The sequence below is a fragment of the Macaca fascicularis genome, chromosome 10, assembly GCF_037993035.2.
Source record: "Macaca fascicularis isolate 582-1 chromosome 10, T2T-MFA8v1.1".
NCBI lineage: Eukaryota > Metazoa > Chordata > Mammalia > Primates > Cercopithecidae > Macaca > Macaca fascicularis.
Genome location: NC_088384.1, coordinates 68,951,214 through 68,976,871, shown reverse-complemented (window position 1 = coordinate 68,976,871; position 25,658 = coordinate 68,951,214). Strand labels below are relative to the sequence as shown.

Below are 25,658 nucleotides of genomic sequence, written 5' to 3'. Positions count from 1 at the left end.
CCCAGGGCCTGGTCTTGCAGCTGTGACCAAGCAGAGCCTTGGATCTCAGTTACACCCATATCAGACCACCAAGAAAATGGATAATCTCCAACCACCCCCAGCTATACCACCTCATCAGCACCTCCGTAACTACAGTCAGGCAGTGCATAATGTTTGTCTGCGATGGACTGCATATACAATGGTGGGCTGGTAAGATTATAATGGAGCTGAAAAATTCCTGTCACCTAGTGGCATTGTAGACTTCCCAATGGGACAAGATACAGAGGTGGGTAAGACAGTGCTATGGATCCTGACCCTGTATAGACCTAGGCTAATGTGTGTGCTTGTGTCTTACAGTTTTTAACAACAACAACAAAAAAATTAAAATTTTTAAAATAGAAAAAAGCGTATAGGATAAGGATAAAATGAAAAATATGTTTGTACAGCTGTACAATGTTTTTGTTTTAAGCTAAGTTACAAGAGAGTCAAAAAGTAAAAAATTTTAAAGCTTATAAAGTTGAAAGTTACAGTAGGCTAAGGCTGATTTATTATTGAAGTAAGAAAAGTTTAAAAATAAATTGAGTGTAGCCTAAGGGTATAGTATGTACTTCTGTAGTAGTGTATAGTAATGTCCCAGGCCTTCATATTCACTCACCACTCACTGACTCACCCACAGCAACTTCCAGTTCTGCAACTTGCCTTTTATGGTCAATGTCCTATACAGATGTACCTTTTTTCTGTCATTTATGCTGTATTTTACCTTATCTTTTCTATGTTTAGATGCACAAAGTCACCCAGAGCAACTTCCAGTTCTGCAATTTACTATTTATGGTAAGTGTCCTGTACAGGTATACCATATTTTTGTCTTTTATGCTGTATTTTACCATACTTTTTCTATGTTTAGATGCACAAATAACTTACCATTGTGTTACAGTTGCCCACACTACTCAGTGCCTATAGTACTCAGTGTAACCTGCTGCACAGGTTTGTAGCCTAGAAGCAATAGACTATGCCATGTAGCCCAGGTGTATAGTAGGTTATGCCATCTAAATTTGTGTATGTACACTCTACAGTATTTGCAAAATGACTAAATCACCTAATGATTTCTCAGAACATATTCTTGTTAAGCAACACTTGACTGTATATGACAATCTTTAACCATGTGTCTTCCTCAGCCCTTCAGTAACAGGGATTAAACCCTTGAAGCCACATTCCTCAATCAGTCCTGTAATACCAGTGTTTAGAACTTTGAATCATGCTCCTCTATCCCGGGACCCAGTTCCCATGTCAGTCATCAGGTAATTGGTCTAAGGTCTTTCAGCCACACAGTCTCAATAGTTATCCTATCTCAGGGCTTAAGGTGTTTAACCCTATGTAAATATTATTAACCATACCTCCTCCAGTGTGTGGTTTTGCTCAAAATAAGTGTCCTTAGGCCGGGCGTGGTGGCTCAAGCCTGTAATCCCAGCACTTTGGGAGGCCGAGACAGGCGGATCACAAGGTCAGGAGATCGAGACCATCCTGGCTAACACGGTGAAACCCCATCTCTGCTAAAAAATACAAAAAACTAGCCGGGCGATGTGGCGGGCGCCTGTAGTCCCAGCTACTCGGGAGGCTGAGGCAGGAGAATGGCGTAAACCCGGGAGGCGGAGCTTGCAGTGAGCTGAGATCCGGCCACTGCACTCCAGCCTGGGTGACAGAGCAAGACTCCGTCTCAAAAAAAAAAAAAAAAAAAGTGTCCTTCAAGGTAAAGATCATCTCAAGGGTACAACTGTAAGACCCCTTTTAAAGACTTCAGAAATATTTAAGTGTGTGGCTTCTAGACTGTACACAAAATGGTGCTAAATTTTAAGGGAATCATCCCATAGCACCTTGACACTCAACTCAAATGAGGGGCTTGTCTTGAAGAGCTTTGTGGATATGGGTTTTGTCTAATGGAATGAGCTTCAATAAGAGGCATAGGAAACCCATGACATTTGTAACAGAAACACCAGCTTGCTCTGAAAAGGACAGAAAAGCCCCTACCTCTTTTTATGGGCAGGAAGGCAGGGTGAGAAACCTACTAAGCTGCAAGCACAGGCCAGTTCTCATGGAAAAGGAGGAATAACTTGGACTGCAGACATCATGGAGAATCACTCTCAGGGGCAGTACTGTGCTACAAAGGTAACTGGTGGCACGTGCCAGCTGAACTGCTGCATTTCTATGAACCAGTACCTGCTGTTTCCCCATTTTTTGATAGAAGCACTTTTTCAGGGATAGTTATCCCTGAATCTACACTGGGTGTTAGATATGCTTCTTTGGTTCCCAGGTCTTCAGATAAAGCATCATCTACACCTTGACCTGATTCAAAGAATGAGATCCCTATCTTTGAGCCAATGCCATAGTGGGATAAGACTTTGGGGGCATCTTAGGAGGGATGAGTATATACTTCACATGGAATGGATGTGTGAAAATTGTTTCTAAGATGGACATAATCAATTCCTTCCCTCCTTATATCTATATTATGAGATGGGGTGAAGAGGGGTGTCCTGTTACCTTCCCCATGTATCTGGGCTGGTCTTAATGACTTGCTTCATCAAGAGGGTGTAGCAGAAATGATATTATGGGACTTCTGAGACTAGTTCATAAGAAGCCTTACAGCTTCTACACTTTGAACCCTGCTGCCATGCTGTGAAAACTTCTAGTCACATGGAGAGGACTTATGGAGGTGCTCTGGTAATCAGCCATAGCTGAGCTAGCCAACAGTGAGCCTCAACTCCAGTCACATGGGAGAGCTATTTTGGAGGCCTGTCCTGTCAGACCTTTCAGATGACTGAAACCCTAGGTGACATCTGCAACCAAGTGAGGGACCTCAGGTGAGAACCATTCAGCTGAGCTCAGTCAACCTATAGAACTGAGGCATGATGATAGTAGTTGTTTTAAGCCTCAAAATTTAGGATTGTCTGTTATACAGCAATGGAACACATTTATAACCTAGGACTGACTTTCTGATTCAAAATCTCGAAGTCATAATGAAAAAGGTCAAATTTGTCTATAGAAAAATAAATTCTGCAAGGCAATTCACACTTACGGCCAAAACAAAAGACAAACTTGATGGAGATGCTGTCTTTCCTTTCTGCATAATACCATTAGAAATGAAATTTTAAAAATCAAAAACACAATAGAAGATACTAAAAAACACAAGGACAGATAACAGCATAGGAAGAAAAGTCTTCTTTCATTTGAAGACATCCTTGACATCAGTAAAGATACAAATGAAAACCACACAGAGATATTTGCACCTGCCAGATTAGCAAAGACTACAAAATTCGAACATAGTATTGTAGACGGTGGAAACAGGCACACTTACACATCGGTCTTGGGAATACAAATTGCCACAAGTCTTCTGGTGGACAACTTGGTAATATCTCTCAAAATTTAAAATTCATATTCCCTTTGAGCCCAAAATCTCACTTAATGAATTTATCCAATAACTGTGTATGTTTATGTGCAAAATGATTTAGATAAGTTATTCAATGCAGTCATGAGTAATTTCAAATTTTAGCAAAGAAAAACGTTCAGTAGAACTGATTGAATAAAAATCATGCACAAATAGAACAATATGCTGTCATAACAAAGAATGAGAAACATCACTATGTACTTATATGATAGAATCACCGGCTGGGCGCGGTGGCACAAGCCTGTAATCCCAGCACTTTGGGAGGCCGAGATGGGCGGATCACGAGGTCAGGAGATCGAGACCATCATGGCTAACATGGTGAAACCCCGTCTCTACTAAAAAATACAAAAAACTAGCCAGGCGAGGTAGCAGGCGCCTGTAGTCCCAGCTACTCAGGAGGCTGAGGCAAGAGAATGGCGTAAACCCAGGAGGCGGAGCTTGCAGTGAGCTGAGATCCGGCCTGAGACTCCGTCTCAAAAAAAAAAAAAAAAAAAAAAAAGAATCACCAAGATTAATCAGTGGGAGGAGGGATGGGACAAACAGTCTGAGAACACTGTGTCCAGGGTGCTAAGTTTTAGGTTAAAAAGAGGCAATCAAAGTACATATTTTTACAAGAACAAAGTTGGAGAACTTACACTTCCAAATTTCAAAACTTACTAAATAGCTCCAGTAGTCTAATAATCAGTGGAGTTTTAAAAAAGCATATAAGCCCAACAGCAGAATTTTCTTCTAAAATGGCCCACAAAGACAATTTGCATTCAAATTTGCATAAGTAGGGTTTTCTGGATGTAATACCATACTATATTTTTCTTTCAAAATGGTCTTGAAAATAGGATTATTTTTCATCCAAATTCACTAAGTCTTATGGGTTTTTAGAAATAATTCTTATGCCAGGCTTTTCTAAAATGACCCAGAAATGTAACTTTTCATCTAAATTTGCTGAAGTTTTTAGGACATGTGGTCATAAATTCTATGCTACATTATTTTACAAAATTGCCCAGAAATATATACATTTTTCATTCAAATTCATTCAAATCATGTGTTTTAGGGTACACAAATTCTTGGTCAAATTTCTCCCCAAATGAATAAGAAACATGAGTTTTAAAAATCCAAATTTATGTAAATAGTAGGTTTTGGGGAATTAAGTCATATGCTGGATATTTCTCCCCAAATCCCTGTGGAAATGTGATATTTTCATCCAAATCTGCTCAAATTTGGAGGCTTATTGGAACTAAGTCCTACACCAGATTTCCCTTCTAAAATATGCAGAAAATGTCATTTCTTATCCAAGTTCACTGAAATCTTAGGATCTTTGGATCTAAATCATGTGTAAGACTTTTCTTCTAAATGGCCTGGAAATGTGATTTTTTCAATCAAATTGGCTCAAATAATGAAGTTTTTTGGAAATAATTTCTGTGCCAGAATTTTCTTCCAGACTAACCTAAAAATGTGATATTTTATCCAAATATCCTTAATTGTGATTTTTGGGGTAAGCTCTATTCCAGATTGTTCTTTGTAAATGGCTGGGAAATATTACTTTTTCTTAAAATTTATTAATATTGTGAGGTTTATTAGACATAAGTCCTGTCCCAGACTTTCTTTCAAAATGACCCCAAACGTGATTTTTTTTAAAAAGTCCAAATTTACTCCAATTTTTTGGCACATCAGCCCTAGGCCAGCTTTTTCTTCCAAAAAGTGGAAAGTTTTTGGATATAAGTGCAGTGCAAAAATTTTTTTCCAAAATGACTCGGAAAGATTATTTTTTTCATTCAGACTTGCCAGAAATGTAATTTTGGACATAATTGCATACCATATTTTTCTTCTAAAATGGTGTAAAAAATATTTAATCCAAATCTGCTAAATCTTGGGGTGGGGGCAGGCAGTAGACATGAAGTCCTCACCATAATTTTTTCCCAGTGTGACACAGACTGGGAAAAGAAAAACATGTTCAGTAGAACTGATTAAATAAAAATCGTGCGCAAATAGAACAATATTCTGTCATAACAAAGAATGAGAAACATCACTATGTACTTATATGAAGTTATTTATCCATATTCATTCAAATTGTGGAGTTTTTTAGGGTTTTTGTTTGTTTGTTTTTGTTTTTACATAAGCCTTAAAGCAGTTTTTCTCCCCGAAAATGGCCCAGAAACATCTTTTATTCAAATTGGCTTAGACTGTAGATTAGTTTGGAAATACATCCATGCCAGATTATTCTAAAATGGCCTGGAAATATGGGTTGGTTTTTTTTTTTTTCACCCAAATCATAGATTTCTGCTGTTTCTGTTGTCGTTCACTTGTTTTCAAGTCCCAGCATAGTGAATTACTGTTTAGATCAGGATACTGTGTCACTAGTGAATACCTGTAAAATCTGTTCTTTGGTTTGGGGCTAGAGTTTCTTTTGTGAAAGGAAAATAATTCACTATGCCAAAAGGAAAAAAAATGAAACTGAAAGCTGGGTCATGCAAATAACTGTCTTTCCTTTTGTTCCTAAACAGATAGCTACAGATAAAAGGTTAATTATCGCCATGGGGCCAGGCATGTTGGCTCACAGCTGTAATCCCAGCACTTTGGGAGGCCAAGGTGAGCGGATCACCTGAGGTCAGGAGTTCGAGACCAGCCTAGCCAACATGGTGAAACCCTGTCCCTACCAAAAAATACAAAAAAAAAAAAAATTAGTTGGGCATGGTGGCGCATGCCTGTAGTCCCAGCTACTGGGGAGGCTGAGGTAGGAAAATCGCTTGAACCCAGGAGGCAGAGTTTGCAGTGGACTGAGATCACTCCACTACACTCCAGCCCAGGCAAAAGAGTGAGACCCTGTCAGAAACAGAGAAAGAAAGAGAGAAAGGGGGGTGGGGGGAAGAGTGAGAGGGAGGGAGGAAGAGAGGGAGGAAGGGAGGGAGGAAACTCCACAGGTAGCTACTCTATTTCACCTTACGTAAAGTGCCGATTTACTGAGCGCAAGACCAACACATAATTGACTATTCCCCTGCATGCTCCCTTTCTCTCGCAACATGTTGATTACCACACCCTCCCTCTTACCCCTCTAGCCCACTTTCCCCTTTAAGTATTCCCCTTTAAAGCCATCTTTGGAGAAAGGCATAGGCCTATCTCCTGGGCATGTCCTTACCCTTGGCAAAATAAACTTCTAAATTGATTGAGACCTGTCTCAGATTCCTTTTGGTTTACAAATTGGTGACCACGAAGGGACTTTGAGTGGAGGTGGCCCTGACCTTTGACAAACCTCCTATTGGTACTCAGTACCAGCTTGAGCTATCTTTACTACTCAAACCAACAGGACAATTTGCTGAGGCCTGGGAGCTCCTCCTTCTGAAGAATCCCTGATCTCCCAAACTTTGGTTAAGATCTAAGATTTACTGTGCTGTACAACTCCTTTTCTGGAATTTTACTCACTTCCAACAAGTGAGTTTTCCTGCTTCCATGATGATGGAGAGCAGGAAACTCTTTTCTGGAGTTTCAGCTCACTTCCAACCAGGAAGGCAAGTTTGAGTTTTTTTCCTGTTCCTTGGATGGTAGCAAGCAGTCTTCAGCCTGTGCCCTTTTCCTAGCTAAGTAGTTGAATTGGGGTTTTATCTGAGAACTTCTCCTTATGACTAAAAATTAAGATTAACAGTCAGCTGGTCTTAATTTCTTCTTACCATTAGAGCACTCAGTAATTGTATGAATTGTTTGATCATTTTTGTGTTTTGCTTAACTGGTTTTGTTTATTTGTTTCTGTTTTTGTTGTTTCAGTCTTTTTCCCATTAGGTTTGATCATCTCTACCCGACTTGGTCAAATCTGAAGGAAAGTTCCAAATTATGGGGAACAAATCCTCTGAATTGTCTACATTCCTGCAGCTGGGAAAAAAAAAAAAAAAGCCAGCAAAAGGAAGAAAAGAAAGATTTTGACTACTTGAGGGGCTTCATTTACATAACAAGGCCATCTTTTGCGAGCTAGGCCCAAACTGAAAGAACTATAGTGGCTGCCCCACAGTGTAGTTCAGTAGCTAAGGTTCTGCCTGTTTTCACCACAGCAGCCTGGGTTTGGTTCCTAAATCACGTCTTTTCTGGTTTAAATTTTGTGTTATTAATACTTTTGAAATATCAGCAGGTTGTCCCAGATAAAATATAGTTAAAAGAGATTTAAAAGGATTTTTAAGAACTCAGTGGTTAAAAGCTTAATTAAAAGCTGATATCCAAGATGTGTGTGTATGCATATAAGGCCTTTATGCTTTTTCTCTGTCCTAGGATCTCGTTTTTTGAGAAAAAGTTTTTTTCTTCTCAGTTGACTGAATTCTGTTTCCTCAAATTACTTTGGCCTGTCTCTCCTTCCTCTTGCCACCCTCTGCTGCATGAAGGATCTAAATAATTTCTAACAGCCTGGGATTCCTTCAAGAAAAGAGAGAAGGCCCCTCCTTTCTGGGGAGAAATCTCTGTTCTTCCATATGGATCCCCAGGAATATAAACAGACAAGTTCCTCTCCGATCTTAAACTGCTTGCCTTTGTATTGTTACCTGATTTTTTTTAAATTATACTATAGCAGACAAATATTTTTCTTTAAAAAGTGTTCTTATTAAAGGGAAATAATTTCTAATTCAAAGGTTATTTATGAAAAAAGACGAAAGATAATAGAGGTTAAAAGGAAAATAATTTTATATGAGTAAGAATTTGTACGGTAATTTTTTGTCTCGAAATAAAAATGACTGGTTATTTAAGAAAGAGGGATATTTAAGATAAAACAGAAAGTCCAAGTGTGGCCGGCCAGGTCTTACTAATCCAGGCCTTCATAACAACTGTTTCAGCACTGACGGAGGGATTAAGTTAAATATAAAAGCTGAAAGGGCCAGTGACCTTGTGCAAAGGCTGGACTGTAACAAAAGCCCACCAAGAGTTTTGCCTAGGCCTTTCCTGGCCTTGAAACATGACAAGATAATGAAGGAATTCTTAACAGGATACGTTTAGGATTAAGCAAGTTTTATTGGGGATCTGAAGAAACTCCCCAGGCCTCCACAAAAGAGTTTACTAGGGTCTGAAGGAACTTCCCAATCCTCCATGATTTAGCAGGAGACAAGATAAGGGTAATCACCCCAGAACCTGGACCCATTTAGATTAAGTAAATTTACTCAGGCTCCAGAGGAAGGTCTTCAGGACTCAGATCTTAGTTATAGATTAAGAGAAGTTAATCACTTATGTCTTTAGATGAATGCACACTTACACATAGACATATAGCTTCGAAGGCATATAAGCTCTGGAAAACTTTGTAATTTTGAGTTGGTCTAGCAGTGTTTTCCAGGTCTTCTCCCTGTAACCGGTTACAGAAATAAAAACTCTCTTCCTCCCCAGTTCATCTGCATCTCATTGTTGGGCCACGAGAAATAGCAGCCTGACCCTCAGTTTGGTCTGGGAACATAGGCATATATCACAAATGGTCTGTGTAAGTCATAATCAACTTTGTAAAAGGAGAATTTATATTAAAAAAACTTTATGTGATCAAGTTGGCTATAGTTAAAATTATTTATAAAAGTCTCTCTAGAGATTAGGCTTTGATATTAAAATACCCTAATACACTAAAGAATTGGTTAGAACAACAAAATTTTCTTAAGGTATTGATTTACTCTTAATAAAATTACAAGAGATTTTTGTTAACCCCAAAATTGAACTTTTATTGTGTCTTACTGATTTCAGTTTTCTCTCCCCTTTGAGAAGGCCTGAGATAATAACTCACTCCAACTTTTTTATCAGCTCCTCTAACTTTTTATCCTCAGTTTCTAAATGCTGTTGTGACCTAATGCTAAAAATGTTTTATCTTAAAGATTTAAAGGAAATGTTTTCTTCCAATATAACATTCTGTGCTCTTAGCTTTTCTTAATATGTCTAAATTGGTTTACAAAATTGAAAACCTGGCTGGGTGCCATGGCTCATGCCTGTAATCCCAGCACTTTGGGAGGCCGTGGTGGGCAGATCACTTGAGGCCAGGGATTCTAGACCAGCCTGGCCAACATGGCAAAACCCCATCTCTAATTGAAATACAAAAAATTAGCCAGGTATAGTGGTGTGCACCTGTAATCCCAGCTACTCAGGAGGCTGAGGCAGGAGAATCACTTGAACCTAGGAGGCGGAGGCTGCAGTGAGCCAAGATTGCACCACTGCACTCCAGCCTGAGTGACAGAATGAGACTCCATCTCAAAAAAAGAAAAAGACAAAAGAAACCTTCACTTAGGACACACTCTTCCTATGTCTAATTAATTCAAGTACCCTTTTTTCATTAGTTTTGACTTGTAGGTTATCTAAATGGACTCCCCACAGGGAACAGCAGTCACACTGCAAAAGGGTTTATTTTTGGGGTTTTTGCCATTTGGTAATTGGACTAACAAACAGATTTTATGCTTTATTGAAATAATTCCTACATCATTACTAAGTTTTGATTTGCTTAGGAAAACTGAGATTAATTTTGTTTTTAATTAAGGCAATTACCTCCATGTAACTTTCTGTATTACTTTAAAAATCCTTGTGCTATTGAGTTACAGGGTTTTGACTCCTGGATGCAAAAAGGACCAAGTTCTGCTGAATCTTAAACACTGACAGCAGTTAAAGGCTCATCTTCAGACTCAGGAGATGATAAAAATAAAAATAAACTGCATTCATAAAACACAGAGCCAAAAATTAAAACTATTCAAACCCTCTATGCTCAGGGACTATTGAAGAAAAGGTGGGTGTGTGAGATTGTAAGGGCTAATTTTGAGAGAGAAAATTATATCAGAGTTTCTCTATAGATTAAACATTAATAATCAAAGAAACACTGATGCAAGACCAGCATCTGGGCCCCTGTATCAGATTAACAAGATTTTTCTTGGAGTATTAACCTACTCTTTAAAAAATTAGAAAAGTTTATAAAAAGGTTTAGGGAAATTATATCTTCTGGTCAAGATGATTAAAATTTAATAGATTTGTTTATAAGACTTGAGGCAGATTTAACTGGCCTCATGCTGTCTTTGTTAGTACTTATTGTTCAGGAAATTAAGTCTCCTCTCTCAAAGAATAAGGCTTTTGCCTTTTAAAAAAACATTTGAATTATCACTTTGGCTGAATGAATGATTTATTTTACAATGTCCTGTAATCCCATTTATGATATCAAGTGTTTTAAACTGTTTTTATATTTGACAAACTTTCCAAAATCAAGTTCTAAATTCCTTTTAATTTTTTGATATTAGGTCCCCTGAAGTCCAGAAGAGACATGTTTTGCTTATTTGGTATCATAAAATCATACAAGAAGCATCATCAAATATGAAATGGTGTTTAACCTTCTTTGGATTATATTTATATAAATGTGTTATTAGTATGTGTTCCAAAATTACATGAGATTCCTGTGATTCTGATATATCTTAGTATATGTTATCAGTAGTAATCATATTGTGTCAAATTGTTGTATGCCACAGGAGTAACCAAATTTCCTTGTAAATTGTGTCTTTAACCATGACTGTTCTAAGATTTTCATTATCCACAATTGTGGTTTTACTTTGGTCTGTTTATAGAGTGGTTTATAATCAGCTATAGAACTCTGAGGAGTACTCTTAAATATGAGTTTCTGATAATATTAGAGATTGTGCCATTGGAATAAAGAGGAAAACTTCCAGAACTCTCATGGAAAGTTGATGTATTCATGAAAGTTGTTGATCAACTATTGAGAAGAACAGGAGTTAATTTCTTGGACTGAACTAATGGAAGATTGAAATAATTACAATAATCCTTTATGACTTTTTATTTAAAAATTTGCCAATTCTTTTTGTTTTATTTTTCAGATTTAAGAAAAGTTTCTCTTCTTTTAAGCTATGTACAGCTTTTAACAATTGAGTAAATTATACTCTAGTGAGCAAAATTTAAAACATAATTTCTTTACCTCATTTCCCCGAAATTTGGAAATTGTTTGTAAGTATTCTTAATTTATGGCAATATAGTTATTTATATAAGCTCAATAAGAAACTGTTTTCTTTTATAACAGGATGTAATTGGAGATACTGGTTAGTTTACCAATGCTTTGACTGGAATGACATATATTCAGACTGCCCTGAGAAAATAAGGCTAACTTTTAGAGCCACTAAAAACCCCTTGGAAACACTGGCCTTATACCTTGTTAGTTACAGGGTCCTGCCCTGTGGTAAGTAAAGAGTGTCACTTTCTGACATCCCTGGGAACCCCAAGGTTTTTTGGAGACCTCAAAAAGAAAAGTAATTCATTCCATTTATACAGGTATCTGCAGGCACAGATAAATCCTTGACTGGACTTATGGCTTTAAAAAAAGGCCTTACATCAGATTCCTTATGGAAAATCTTCCAGCAAAGCCAAATTTTTTAAAAAGAGAGCCTATATGGCAAATGATTATTTTTGCTGCACTTTATGTAAATAATCAAGCCAATAATAAGACTAAAACTTACTTTACAAATGAATTGGTCCTACTATGATTTTGTCTTTAATTCAATGGGGGAATTGGAGAGAGAAAAATCATGTTTCAAAATAAACTGTAGTACACCTGTTATTGGATTCTAACCTTGTCAAGTGTTTTTCAACTTTTATTATATTCTACAATTTGGACTGAATTCTAAAATATTTCCTGGCTACAAGTTTCCAAAATAATGTTTTCATTTTTTTCTTCTTTCCTTTCCTTTTTCTGCTCATTTTTCCTGATTTTAAATACTGAAGCTAGACAACATAAACTTCAGAAGAAAATCACAGCAACCTATCTCTATATATAAACAAATTTTATGCCTACCTACTGATGTATGGACTTGAGTAATATGGCCAAATCAGTTTTCCAGGATTGTTCTCTCTTTTTAAAAAATATTTGTTATTTCTTCATCTTTCTTCTGCTTCCTTTCTCTGTCCTTCACCTATTTTTTCTTTGTAGAATGTGAGACTTCATAACTGGCTAAAAATGAGTTTTCCTACAACATGGGGACCTACCTATCTAGGAATAGGCCATCCCAGTCATGAGAGATCAGACAAAACCTGAGATCAGAGACTCATTTTCTTCTAAAATGCATTTTCTGAAAGAGTTTAAAAGAAAAAATGGGGAGGTTGGTCCAATGGTAGTGGGTTATCAGAACTTATTAACATTAGTGTCACTAAAGTTGGTATATGACCCCGCCACTGCTAAATTTGACTGGCTTTTTAAAAAGTGGCAGTGAGAATTGTGAAAAGAAAGTAAATTTACTATGCCAAAGGAAAAATATTAAGCTGAAAGCTGAGTCATGCAAGCAACTACCTTTCCTTTTGTTCCTAAGTAGATAGCTACAGATAAAAGGTTAAATATTTCCACAGGTAGCTACTTTATGTTCATCTTATCTTATGTAATGTGTCAATTTACTTGCTGAGTGTGAGACCAATACATAATTACTATTCCCTTGCCTTCTCCTTTTCTCTTACAATATGTGGATTACTATACTCTCCCTCTTTCCTCTCTAGCCCACTTTTCTCCTTTAAATATTGAAATCCTGAAAGTCATCTTTGGAGAAAGGCACAGACTTGTCTCCCAGGCACATCTTTCACCTTGGCAAAATAAACTTCTAAGTTGATTGAGAGCTTTATCAGATTTTTTTTTTGTTTTCATTTCATACGTTCATTTTCTAGGACCTGATTCTTAAGTTTCTTTGACAGTATTGAACACCTAGTTTATGCAAGGACTTATATACTAAAAATTACCCAAGAGTGTCTCTGATTCTGAGCTTTTTATTTTTTTATGACTTTTATTTTTTTTCTTTTTTGAGACGGAGTTTTGCTCTTGTTGCTCAGGCTGGAGTACAGAGGCGCAATCTCAGCTAACTGCAACCTCCACCTTCCAGGTTCAAGCAATTCTTCTGCCTCAGCCTCCCGAGTAGCTGGGATTACAGGTGCCACCATGCCTAGCTAATTTTTGTATTTTTAGTAGAGACAGGTTTTCACCATGTTGTCCAGGCTGGTCTCTAACTCCTGACCTCAGGTGATCCACCCACCTCGGCCTGCCAAAGTGCTGGGATTGCATGCGTGAGCCACTGCACCTGGCCAACATTTTTTTAAAGGAAATGATACACTTCTAATAGCTGTAAACAAGTTAAACTTAGTCATCCAGGTGTAATGTTACTGAAAATAGCAGAGTAGGGAACTCTAAAATCCTGTCTCTCCACAAAAGCAATAAACAACCTTGCAAAAACTGTTAAGAATCAAATTTTTTGGAACTCTGGGAATCTATTAAAAATCAACATTAACAAGCAGGGGAGTGCTTACTGAAGAAAGACACTGCTGAATTTTGGTAAAAGTGCTGTGGCATTATAACTTACCTGCTTACCATGCCCCATTATCAGCTTGGTAGCAGCTCACACAGCAGCTCACATTCCAGATGCAGGTTGCTGGCATCAGAGGGAGAAATACGGACTTATTCTTAAGGAATCATGGCGGTGTGTTTTGATCGTCTGGGCTCCCTGAAGGGTTGGCACAAGGACTTGCTTTTCTTTTACCTGGCTCAAACTTTCTCCAAGTCATAAGCAGTTTCTGAGTGGTGTTTGTTGAAAGCATGTAAAAGCAAATATATTAGCCTTAGCCACCTGAGACAAAGGGTGACAGTTGGAGCAAGCAACAAGCAGCAAGAAAAGTCTGGGAAGAAGGAGATTACATATGGAGATACTTGGGGAAATGATGACTTTGAAAAGCTTCTGTATATATGAAGAAATCCAGAAGGTCACATACATTCCCAGGCTGGACATATGCCCAGAGACACCTGAAAAGACTCTAATCTCTAACATCTATCTAACTTTTAGGCTCCATACGAGGGAGTGAAGGTTAAGGCAGAGTTTTAAACAACCTGGCTAAGCATTGAAGGAGTTCCCCATGCAAAGCCAACCTGCAAAGACTGGGAGAGTGTTTTACACTTTTGGCTCTCAGTATTTCAGGAAATCTCTTCAAATCACTAGCTAACCACTAAGCTAAAATAACAAAACTTCAGTGGCCAACCACAAGGAATATAGCTTTAACAAAAATGGTTTAGAGAAGTGTCTAAACCATTGAAGTGTTAAACAACAACAAACTACAACAAGCAGCAATAACAAACTCTGGAGAGGGAGGAGAATCTGATTTCCAAAGTTGTCATATTATGCAAAATCTCCACTTCTCCACAAAATGTTATGACACATGCAAAGAAGCAAGAAATGATGGCCTATTCACAGGAAAATAAGAAATGTATAGAAACAGTCCCTGAAGAAGCCCAGACACTGGACTTACCAGACGAAGACTTTAAATCAACTCTTAACATATGTTCAAAGAGTTAAAAGGGAACCATGGACAAAGAACTAAAGGAAACCAGAAGAATGATGTGTCACCTTATAGAGAATATCAATAAAGCTATAGAAATTATAAGAAACAACCTAATAGAAATTCTGAAGCTGAAAAGTACAGTTACTGCAATGAAAAATTAGAGTAGTTCAACAGCAGAATAAAGAATAAGCAAACTTGAAGGAAGGTTAATTGAGATCTATTGTATGAAGCAAAAAGAATAAAGAAGAATTAACAAAGATAAATAATTCCTGGAGATTCAATGTACAACATGGTAATGACAGTTAACAACATTGTATTGTATAGTGATAATTTGTTAAGAGGATAAATTTTAAATCTAATTACATACATTTACAATGGTAACTATGTAGAGGTACTGGATATGTTTATTAGTTTGGTTGTGATCATTTCACAATGTACACATATGAAAACATCAAATTGTACACTTAAAATATATATAATATTTATATGTAAATGATGTCTCAATAAAGCTGTTTTTTTAAAAAAAGAACCAATCCTCAGAGAACTATGGGACAGCATCAAGCATACCAACATATATATAATGGGAGTCCCAGAAGGAGAAGAAAGAAAGGACCAGAAAATATATTTGAAGAAATCATGGTTAAAAACGCTCCCAATTTGATGAAAGACATGAATCTACACATTCAAGAAGCTAAATGAACTATATAGGCTGGTGCAAAAGTAATTACAGTTTTGCCATTACTTTCAATAGCAAAAACCACAATTACTTTTGCACCAATCTTACACAAGTAGGGTAAATGCATAGAGATTCACACTGAGATGCATTGTATTCAAATTGTCAAAAGTCACAAAGAGAATCTTGAAAGCAAGAAGAGAGAAGAGGCTCATCACTTACAAAAGATTCTTAATAAGATTAGCAGTTGGTTTTTCTTCAGATACTGCGGATGCCAAAAAGACAGTAGAATAAATATTTAAGGTGCTGAAAGAGAAAAAACAAACAAAACAAACCTAGCTAGGTGTGGTGGCTCATGCCTGTAATCCTGACACTTTGGGAGACTAATGTGGGAAGATCACTTGAGCCCAGGCAACATGGCAAGACCCAATCTCTACAAAAAATAGAAAAATTAGCCAGACATGGTGGCTACATATATAAATATAAAGTATTATTGTATTTTTGGCTTGTAACTCCTGTTTTTTTCTATATAATTTACAAGACAAATGTGTAATCATTATAAACCTATGTTAATAGTCACACAATATATGAAGATGTAATTTGTGGCAATAACAATATAAGGAGAGGACAAAGCTGTATAGGAGCAGAATTTTTATGTACTATTGAAAGTAAGTTGGTATAAATTTAAACTAGAGTGCTACAAATTTAAGATGACAATTGTAATTCCCAGAGTAACAATGAAGAAAATAACAAAAAAGATAATGAGAAAAAGAAAAGAGAAGAAATCAAATTGATACATTTTTTTTTTTTTGAGACAGAGTCTCATTCTGTTGCCCAAGTTGGAGTGCAGTAACCACAATCAGCTCACTGCAAACTCCACCTCCCAGGTTCAAGCGATTCTCCTCCTGCTTCAGCCTCCCAAGAAGCTGGGATTATAGGCATGTGCCACCATGCTTGGCTAATTTTTTTACAAAATGATACACTTAAAAATATCAATTAAACACAAAAGAAGGCAGTATTGCAGGAATTGAAAAATGAAAAATATATAATCCATATATAAAACAAATCCCAAAATGGCAGAAGTAAATGCTTCCTTATCAGTAATTATTTTAAGTATAAATGTATTATTTAATTAAAAGGGAGAAATCAGTAGAATGAATTTTTAAAATATGAGCCAACCGTGTACTATCTACAAGAGACTCACTTTAGATCCAAAGGCACAAGAGGTAGACAATGAATAGATAGGAAACATATATTACATGGAAATAGTAACCAAGACAGAGCTGGGGTGACTGGCCTAATATCTGACAAAAAAATCAAAAACTGTTACAAGGGACAAAGAATGATGTTATATGTTTACGTTATATGTTATGAAAAAGTCAATCCATCAAGAAGTTAGAATAATTATAAACATAGATGTGTAACAGTGTGAGTCCCATAATATATATGAAACAAAAATTACCAAAGTTAAAAAGAGAAACGGGCAGTTTTATAATAATAGTTGAAGACTTCAGTACCCCATTTTCACTGATGGATTACTGAGCTATAGAGCAACTAGATAGAAGATTAATAAGAAAATAGAGGACTTAAGTATCACTGTAAACCAACTAGACCTAACAGACATATGTAGAACACTTCACCCAACAACAGCAGATTATGCATGCTTCTCAAGTGCACATGAAATATTCTTCAAGGTATGTTAGGCTGCAAAATAATCTTCAATAAGTATAAAAAGGCTGAAATAACACAAAGCATCTCTCTGGCCACAATGAAATGAAAGCAGGAGGCAATAACAGAAGGAAAACTGAAAATTTCACAAATATTTAGCAGAGACGAGGTTTCACTATATGTTGGCCAGGCCGGTCTCCAATTCCTGACCTCAGGTGATCCGCCTGCCTCAGCCTCCCAAAGTGCTGGGATTATAGGCCTGAGCCACTGTGCCTGGCCTGTTTGCCATCTTTTGAAAAATGTCTATTGATATCCTTAGCCCAGTTTTTGATGAGATTATTTTTGCTGTTGTTAGTAGTCTGAGTTCCTTATAAATTCTGGATATTCATTCCTTGTTGGATGAATAGTTTACACATATTTTCTCCCATTCTGCAAGTTGTCATTTTACTCTGTTGATTATTATTTTTTTTTTTTGGCATACAGAAGCTTTTTAGTTTAATTAAATTCCATTTGTCTATTTTTGTTTTTGTTGCCTGTACACAAATTTAATAATTTATCATGATCTTTTGGGTTAATAATAAGTCACATCTGAAATTAGATTTCAGAATTAAAGATATTGGTAACACTATAAATTGAAAATACTTCTTAGCCAAAGTGTCCTCAAAAAATAATTCTTAGCCTTAAATGGGAGCAAGGAAGGCTAAAATTTAAAAAGTATGTGTGCAAATCAAGAATCTAGGAAAAATTCAGCCAAATAAACCTAAGAAAAAAAGACAAAGGAAAATATTACACAAATTGGTGTAATAAAAATGTAGGCCTAATCAGTAATGGCTAGTACTATATCCACAATATTTCTGAGGCAGACAATCATATGTAGTTCAGATTAAGTTAAAAGTCATTAATTTCAGGAAAAATAAATATTACACTGCAAAACATTTAAAAAACATATAGTCCATGTTTACAAAAATGTATATACATACACAAACACAAATACACAAATATTTCAAGATTTGGAAATCTAGATAAAATAGATGTTTAGGAAAATACAGTTTATCAAAATCTAAACGAAGCAAGTTAAAAAATAAAAAGAAACCAAAATCACAACAATCGAAAAGTTAGACAAAAAATTATCTCAAAGACACCATACCTTTGAGGTATTATTAAAATTTTTACCAAAATTAATTTGCTCTATAATCCCAGTGTTTAATCAATGGGTCCAGAAATAGATGAAAAGGTAGAAAGTTAGCAAAGCATTTGTTTAGTTAAAAACAACAAGAGCAATTAAAACAACTAAACAACTAAATCCTACTTATTAGCCTAACGGTAAATATACTAAAATAGCAGAGAAACAAATCCTACAATGTAAAAAAAGACTGACACAACCAATTAGGGTTTACCAAGAAGTGTAAGGATAGTTCAACATTAGAAAAACCTATCACTGTAGTTTCCTAAAGGAATTGACTTTTAAAAAGAAAATAACATTTTAATAGATACTGTAAAATTATCCCTTACAAAATAATGCCATACCTGACCAGAGAAATTTTAGAAGTACTGGAAGAGAGAAAATATTTACCTGATTAATGAAATCAACCAAAATCCTGGAATAAACATCGTATTGGATCGTGAAATGCTAGAATAAATGAGAAAATTAAAAATTCTTCAAAAGATTTCCACTGTTATGGTCCCAACTCAGACCATTAGAACAAAGAAATCAGGTTTACAATTATGTTATAATGAAGTTATATAAAGTTATAAGTAAAACAAAACCCTCAGCAATTGCAAATGTTATATTCCAAAATATGTGATGAAAGAAACTGAAAACCGGCCAGGCGCGGTGGCTCAAGCCTGTAATCCCAGCACTTTGGGAGGCCGAGATGGGCGGATCACGAGGTCAGGAGATCGAGACCATCCTGGCTAACACAGTGAAACCCCGTCTCTACTAAAAAATACAAAAAAACTAGCCGGGCGAGGTGGCGGGCGTCTGTAGTCCCAGCTACTTGGGAGGCTGAGGCAGGAGAATGGCGTGAACCCGGCAGGCGGAGCTTGCAGTGAGCTGAGATCTGGCCACTGCACTCCAGCCTGGGCGACAGAGCGAGACTCCGTCTCCAAAAAAAAAAAGAAAGAAACTGAAAACCTAAGGGAAAGAAGCCAATCTGAAAAGAGTGCATACATTGTGATTCCAACTATACAGCATTCTGGGAAAGGCAACACTGTAGAGACAATGAAATGATCAGTGGTTGCCAGAGACTCAGGAGGAGGAAGGGAAGGATGAATAGGAGGAGCACGTGGGATTTTCAAGGCAGCAAAACTCTTCTGGATGGTACTGCAATGGCAGGTACATGACATGCATTTGTCAAAACCGATGGATTTTTCCTGGGTGTGATGGCTCACTCCTGTAATTCCAGCATTTTGGGAGGCCAAGGGGTGGTGTTGCTCGAGCCTAGGAGTTTGAGACCAGCCTGGGCAGCCCAACTATACAAAAAAATATGAAAATTAGCCAGGTGTGGTGGCGCATGCCTGTACTCCCAACTACTCAGGAGGCTGAGGCGGGAGGACCCCTTGAGCCCGGAAAGCTGAGGCTGCAGTGAGCTGTAATTGCATCACTTAACTCCAGCCTGGGTGACAAAGTGAGACCCTGTCTCAAAAACAAAACAAACAAAAAAATATAGAACTTTACAACACAAAGAAAGAACACTAATGTAAACTATGAACTTTAGTTAATAATGTTTCAATAATGGTTCATCAATTGTAACAAATGTTCCACATTAATATAAAATGTTAATAACAGGAGAAACTATATTGAAGGAAGAAGGGGTTATGGGAATTCCTTTTTTGCCCAGATTTTCTGTAAACCGAAAAATTGCTCTAAAAATAGTCATTTTTATAAAGAGAGTTTTGGTGAGAAAACCATATAAGAAAGAAATAAAACATTCTTATATATCTGCAAATTCCAGTGACAAAACATCATTAAAACTACATCATTTAGACATCAAGAAACACTTTAAGTACCTAGAAACTAACCTATGAAAAAATATCTAAGATTTACAAGAAGAAAGTCATAAAATTTTACTGAGAATATTTCTAAAAGCACATATAATTTTAAAAATACAAACATGATTTCTATAAAAGATTCAATACTTACAGATGTTAATTTCTCCTTTTTCTTACATGCATATTGATCTATAAATGCAATAACATTTTTTAACTTGAGATTTTTAGTGGATTTGGATACTAAGGTTCATTTACAAGATAAAATTTCTGAGAAGAGCAAAGAAAATTTTGTTAAAGAACAATGGGAGATCCTTTTGTAGTTCCTGTGACGATGGGGTGTTCACACGCATGTGTGACCTGTGCCACCCTTGAACCTTGTTATGATATCGTCACATTATCCATCCAACATGAACTTGAAAAAAAAAAAAAGAAGGGAACATAAAAAGAAAAAAGAATAGGAGACATAGGAGACTTCCTTTAAAAGATTTCAGAATTGCACTGTAAGCCATAATAATTAAGACAGACTCCTATACATATGGGCCTTGAGTTGATGACAAATACTGCATTTCAAAGAGGGAGTGAAAATGAAAGACTTTTAAAGTGTTGTTACAAGCTATATTTATCCTTTGCAAAAGGTAAGTTAGGTTGCCCACTTTATAGTACTCCCTAACTTAAATTCTGGAAAGGCAGGTTCCTAGCAGCTACTAAAGGTAATAAGTAGATTTCTGCTAAAGGAAAGTCTGAGAGGTCAATGAGCTATGTGTCTAGAAGTTTACCCTGGAAGGAAAAGCCCTGAACTTTACAGGAAAGAGGCCAGGACACATAACTCTTGCCCCAAGTTACTGTCAGGAACCCCGAGTGAACCTGTGTCTCTGCTACCGGATCACAGCTGAACACACTCCTACCTCCTCCTTCTCCAGAGGAAACCTTCTTACTGAGGTGTTTGTGCTCCTGTATCCAAAGAGCCTGGAACACAGAATACATGTACCTCATGGAAGAACATTCTGGAACACTATGAGTAAGGCAGTAAGGAGGCACCTGTGAGCTGCTCTGGAGACTAACCACCACAAATATGATTCCTGCGAGACAATCTCACTTAGAAATGATCTATATTAACTCAAGTTAATAACTAATATTCAAGTTAATAACTAATAGTTAATATTCTGGGCTGGCACCCTTGAAGATTTGTTTCTACCCAATATTCCTGAGTTTTTAATTTATATCATCGTGTATAAATGATATACAACAATTATAGGCATTTTCAATAAAACTTTTCTGAGAAAATTAAATCAACTTGCCCTAGAGAGCTCTTTCTGTAAATGCAGCCTAGCATCAAATGTCTGTGCTCTTTTTATGAACTCCCCCAAACATTTAAGACTCCAGTTTCCATATAAGTTTGTGAACTCCATGTGTTCTGTAGGACTTGTTGAAATAAAGATATAATAAATCATGTAAAGAAGATAGCTGCAAAAAAGTAAAAATGGGAGAACATAATTAATATTAGTCTTATTAGAATAAAAATTGTAGCCATGAAACTGCTCTGAAAAACCACAAGGCTTCCTATTCTTGTATTCAGTCCTCAATCAGAATTGAGCAGACCTCTTGCCACTTCCCTGCTGCAGGTTTGTCTTGAAGGGTAATGGAAACCATGCAGTGCTATGCTGCTGACTTGTGCAAGATAATGGTGACATTACATTCAGCTAGAGCGCCGAGTGACAGGAAAGATAGTGAGAGATCTTACCAGCCACGTTCGTTTTCTTTTTAACTAATAGGCATTGGGAAATCACTGAAAGCTTCAAATAGTAGATACACTTTAGAGAGGTCACTCTGGAGCTATGAAAAATGGATTTACTGGAATAAAGCCAGAGGATGGGAGGTTATTTGAATGGCTACTCTCATAAGTGTAGGAAAATATGAGAACCAAAATATTCTGGAACTAATTACGTAATTAAAATCTGATAACGAAGGGCGTCCTGGAAGTGTCATGTTTATGACAGCTATTTGTTCTGTTTCTTAAAATGTTAAGAGATTAAGACACCAACAGCTCCAAAGGAACACTTGCTTATGCTACCTTCACCCAGTTGCTCACCGGGATATCATCTACTTTCTATAAGATTACAATTACAGAGCTTTCTATAAGATTGCTATTAGATAATAATAATTGCTATTATCTAACAGTATATGTTGGTGTCTCCTAGTAAATTTCCTGGCAACAGATCCAAACAGTGAGATGTCAACAGCAGTGGATGCTTCTAGGGGATAGAATGAACCGTCTTTTATAAATACAAATTGCATGCTTCACAGAGCATGGACATTTTTTGGATATGTGTGGGTAAGTTCTGAACACTGAGGTTAAAGAAAGAAAACAAGTGCCAACCTGTGAAGAGTATCACATATCACAATAAGAAATTTCAACTTTATTCTATGGATAAAGGGTATTTCTAGGATAAGACGGCAGAATTTACTAATCCTCTTTCTCTACATCTAATAAAATTAAGCAAAATTGAAAAAAAATATATATATATACCAGTATCATTTAAACATCTTAGTTAAAATATGTTAATAATGGTCACAGAGAGACAGAAGATTCCAGGAATTTTTTGGCTCCTTCTTCCAAGGCCATTTCCACCCTATGAGAGCACTATGAGGGAAATATTGTGAATGGACAAAATTCTTAAGTACTCCGTCAAACTTGGAAGGAAACAACTGAAGGGACACTGAGGCATCCCAGAGGAATGACATGGAATCACTTTCAATAGTGATGTGTGACGGTTGTCACAGCCCACCCACTTACACAGGCCTCACAGGCAGCCCTCCTACTTGGAGAAGAGGGTTCCTGGGAAATAGGTCTACACCAGTGATTCTCAACCAGGGGAAATTTCAGCCTTTAGTGGACTTTTGGCAAAGTATGGAGACATTTTTGTCAAAACTTGGGGAGGGTAAAGGTTTCTATTGTCATGGTAGAGACCCAGGATGCTGCTAAATACCCTACAATGCACAATACAAGGCCTCTCGGAGAAAGTGAAGAATTTGTGGGCCCAAAATGTCAATAGAGCTGAGGTTGGGATAAGCCTTGTCTAAGTGGTTGCAGAGAAAACAAATAGCATTTATTTATACTAATCAATTCATAATCTTATTCTTTAAAAATAAACAAAAGTTCACCAAAAAGGTTTCCAGGTCACTGAATACATATGAAAACACTGACAAAAATAACAATGACAAATAAAGTGAACAGGTAACTTGAGGAATCAGGTAATTGTTTCCCTGGTCTTCAGTGACTGTGTCCACAGTTCATTTTTTCTGGTAGGAATAACTCCTTTTCTGCATCCATGCTTCACAGAATCTCTCCTTTTCAGACATCCTGGGATGAAAGGATTTGGCTTCTTTTTTTTTTTAATTTTAATTTTATTTATTTATTTATTTATTTTGAGATGGAGTCTTACTCTGTTACCCAGGCTGGCGTGCAATGGCATGATCTCGGCTCACTGCCACCTCTGCCTCCCGGGTTCAAGCGATTCTCCTGCCTCAGCCTGCCAAATAGCCAGGATTGCAGGTGCCTGCCACCACACCCAGCTAATTTTTGTATTTTTAGTAGAGACGGGGTTTCACCATGTTGGCCAGGCTGGTCTTGAACTCCTGACTTCAGGTGATCCACCCGCCTCGGCCTCCCAAAGTGCTTGGATTTACAGGAGTGAGTCACTGCTCCCAGTCCTTTATTTTTAAGACTGTATTTTTTGACATCTGTTTTCTGTCTTCATAGGCTATTAAATATAAGCTATTAAATAATGTGGATAGTTAATGCTCTTATCCCTCTCAAATCCTTCTTTCTAATAAATGAGAGCAAAGGGACTGTATTGAATCTCTTCAGGCACTGGTAACTGAGCTATGAAGAGGGTCTTATTTAAACGGCTGGTCTGACTCTCATAGATTGACACTGCTCCTTTATTTAATTGTGAAAAAATTAAACTCCTAAAAGTCTTTTGGGAACTCTCAAAGTCTTTTGGGACTTCTCAAAAACATAACACGTATTCACCTACATAAATGTTAAAGACTATATCTTTCTTATTTTTTTTGAGATGAAGTTTTGCTCTTGTTGCCCAGGCTGGATGCAATGGTGCCATCTTGACTCACTGCAACCTCCGCCTCATGGGTTTAAGTGATTCTCCCACCTCAGCCTCCCTAGTAGCTGGGATTATAGGCACCCACCACCACACCCAGTTGATTTTCTGTATTTTTAGTACAGACGAGGTTCACTATGTTGGCCAGGCTGGTCTCCAACTCCTGACTTCAGGCGATCCACCAGCCTTGGCCTCCCAAAGTGCTGGGATTACAGGCGTGAGTCACTGCACCTGGCCAGATTATATCTTATGAATAGAAGTGATAAGACCATACAGAATTACTGGACTAGTAGCATAGTTAAGCTTTTTGTTTAAGACAACAAAACGTATTTTGAAAACGCTGCTCTCTCTCAATGCTGATAGTGTTTTTCTCCTGTGAGTGGCCCAAGAATATTATAAATAGTTGGTAAAGGGAATGGAGCCTTTGGGGTTGAACAAATGTTGCACTAGCTATTTCTCGACTGAGTGTAACAGCTTCCTGATTAAGGGAAAACAAAAGTGTTATTTTTTATATTCCAAAGATTCATTCTATGAGGTGTCCATAAAGTCTAGAATTAGATACTAATGTTTTGTCATCCATTATAATGCAATATTAATAAACCATTTAAAAGATTTGCCTTATTTCCAGATTTGGTGGCCACGTTGAATAATTCTTGCTGTCTTCTGGGAAGAACAATGGAATTTATTCCTGCCTTAAAAATCATACATCATGACTATCCCCAGAGAATGTCCTTTTCTATTCCTAGGAGTGACTTCTAATCCTTCACACTGGTGAGAAAAAAGATGCCTATTTCATCCTGTTAGTTGTGCTGAAACCCATGATTTACTTTCTGGAGATGTCCCAGCGAGTCCCCAGTCAATTCACTGCCACATATATCCTGTTCCATAACGAGTGCGTCTTCCTTATAAAGAGTGCCAAGACTCTTGCCGGTCCCTCTCCCTTTGTCCTTTCATGTGAGCGTTCTTTGGCTACCTTAGTGGAAATGTAGATCTGTCTTCTCCTCATCCTCTCAATTACAACAAAATAAGATTGTTTACTTTTTAGGTTTATGGGATAAAAGCGCCCAGCTCAGGTAAATGAAACATCAGTGCATTGTATTGACTCTGAATTTAGAGCTGCAATTGAATGCCAGCTGATGGAGACAGGGTGCATATCAGACACGTAGATAAAGTTCAGGTTTCCTGAGGAACCAGATATAGAGAAAAACAAGTCTGATATGAGGAAAATTGCACAATTTATAGTAGTACTGCCATGTAAGTGGTTTCTGCAAACTAGGAAAAGTAGAGCTGAAGTTATTATGTGGATAATTCAAAAGAGGAAAGTGTGTACTTTTTCAGAAGCAGAAAAATCTTCAAACTTCTTTCTTCCTTTTGTGTTTAGCAGCTCCTCCAATGTGATCTTTGCCTTTGGAGTTTGGGTGAGGTATAAGAAATGGCCTGATCCCTGATTCCATACTTTACTCCCCCATCCATCCTTCCTTTCCAGATAGACAATTCTACCCAACAACAA

At 37.1% G+C, this 25,658-nt stretch overlaps 1 long non-coding RNA gene and 1 other non-coding gene across 2 annotated transcripts; both read left to right on the top strand.

Annotated features, from left to right (window-relative positions):
* The first annotated feature begins 5,884 nt into the window (after positions 1-5,884).
* On the top strand, positions 5,885-11,959 carry LOC123567105 (uncharacterized). The gene is made up of 2 exons (XR_006689788.3): positions 5,885-6,001; positions 7,172-11,959. It is a non-coding gene; the product is annotated as an uncharacterized lncRNA (long non-coding RNA).
* An 8,379-nt stretch (positions 11,960-20,338) lies between these two features.
* Positions 20,339-20,438, top strand: LOC123567384 (small nucleolar RNA U13). Its single transcript, XR_006690298.1, has one exon. It is a non-coding gene; the product is annotated as a small nucleolar RNA U13 (small nucleolar RNA).
* The last annotated feature ends 5,220 nt before the right edge of the window (positions 20,439-25,658 follow it).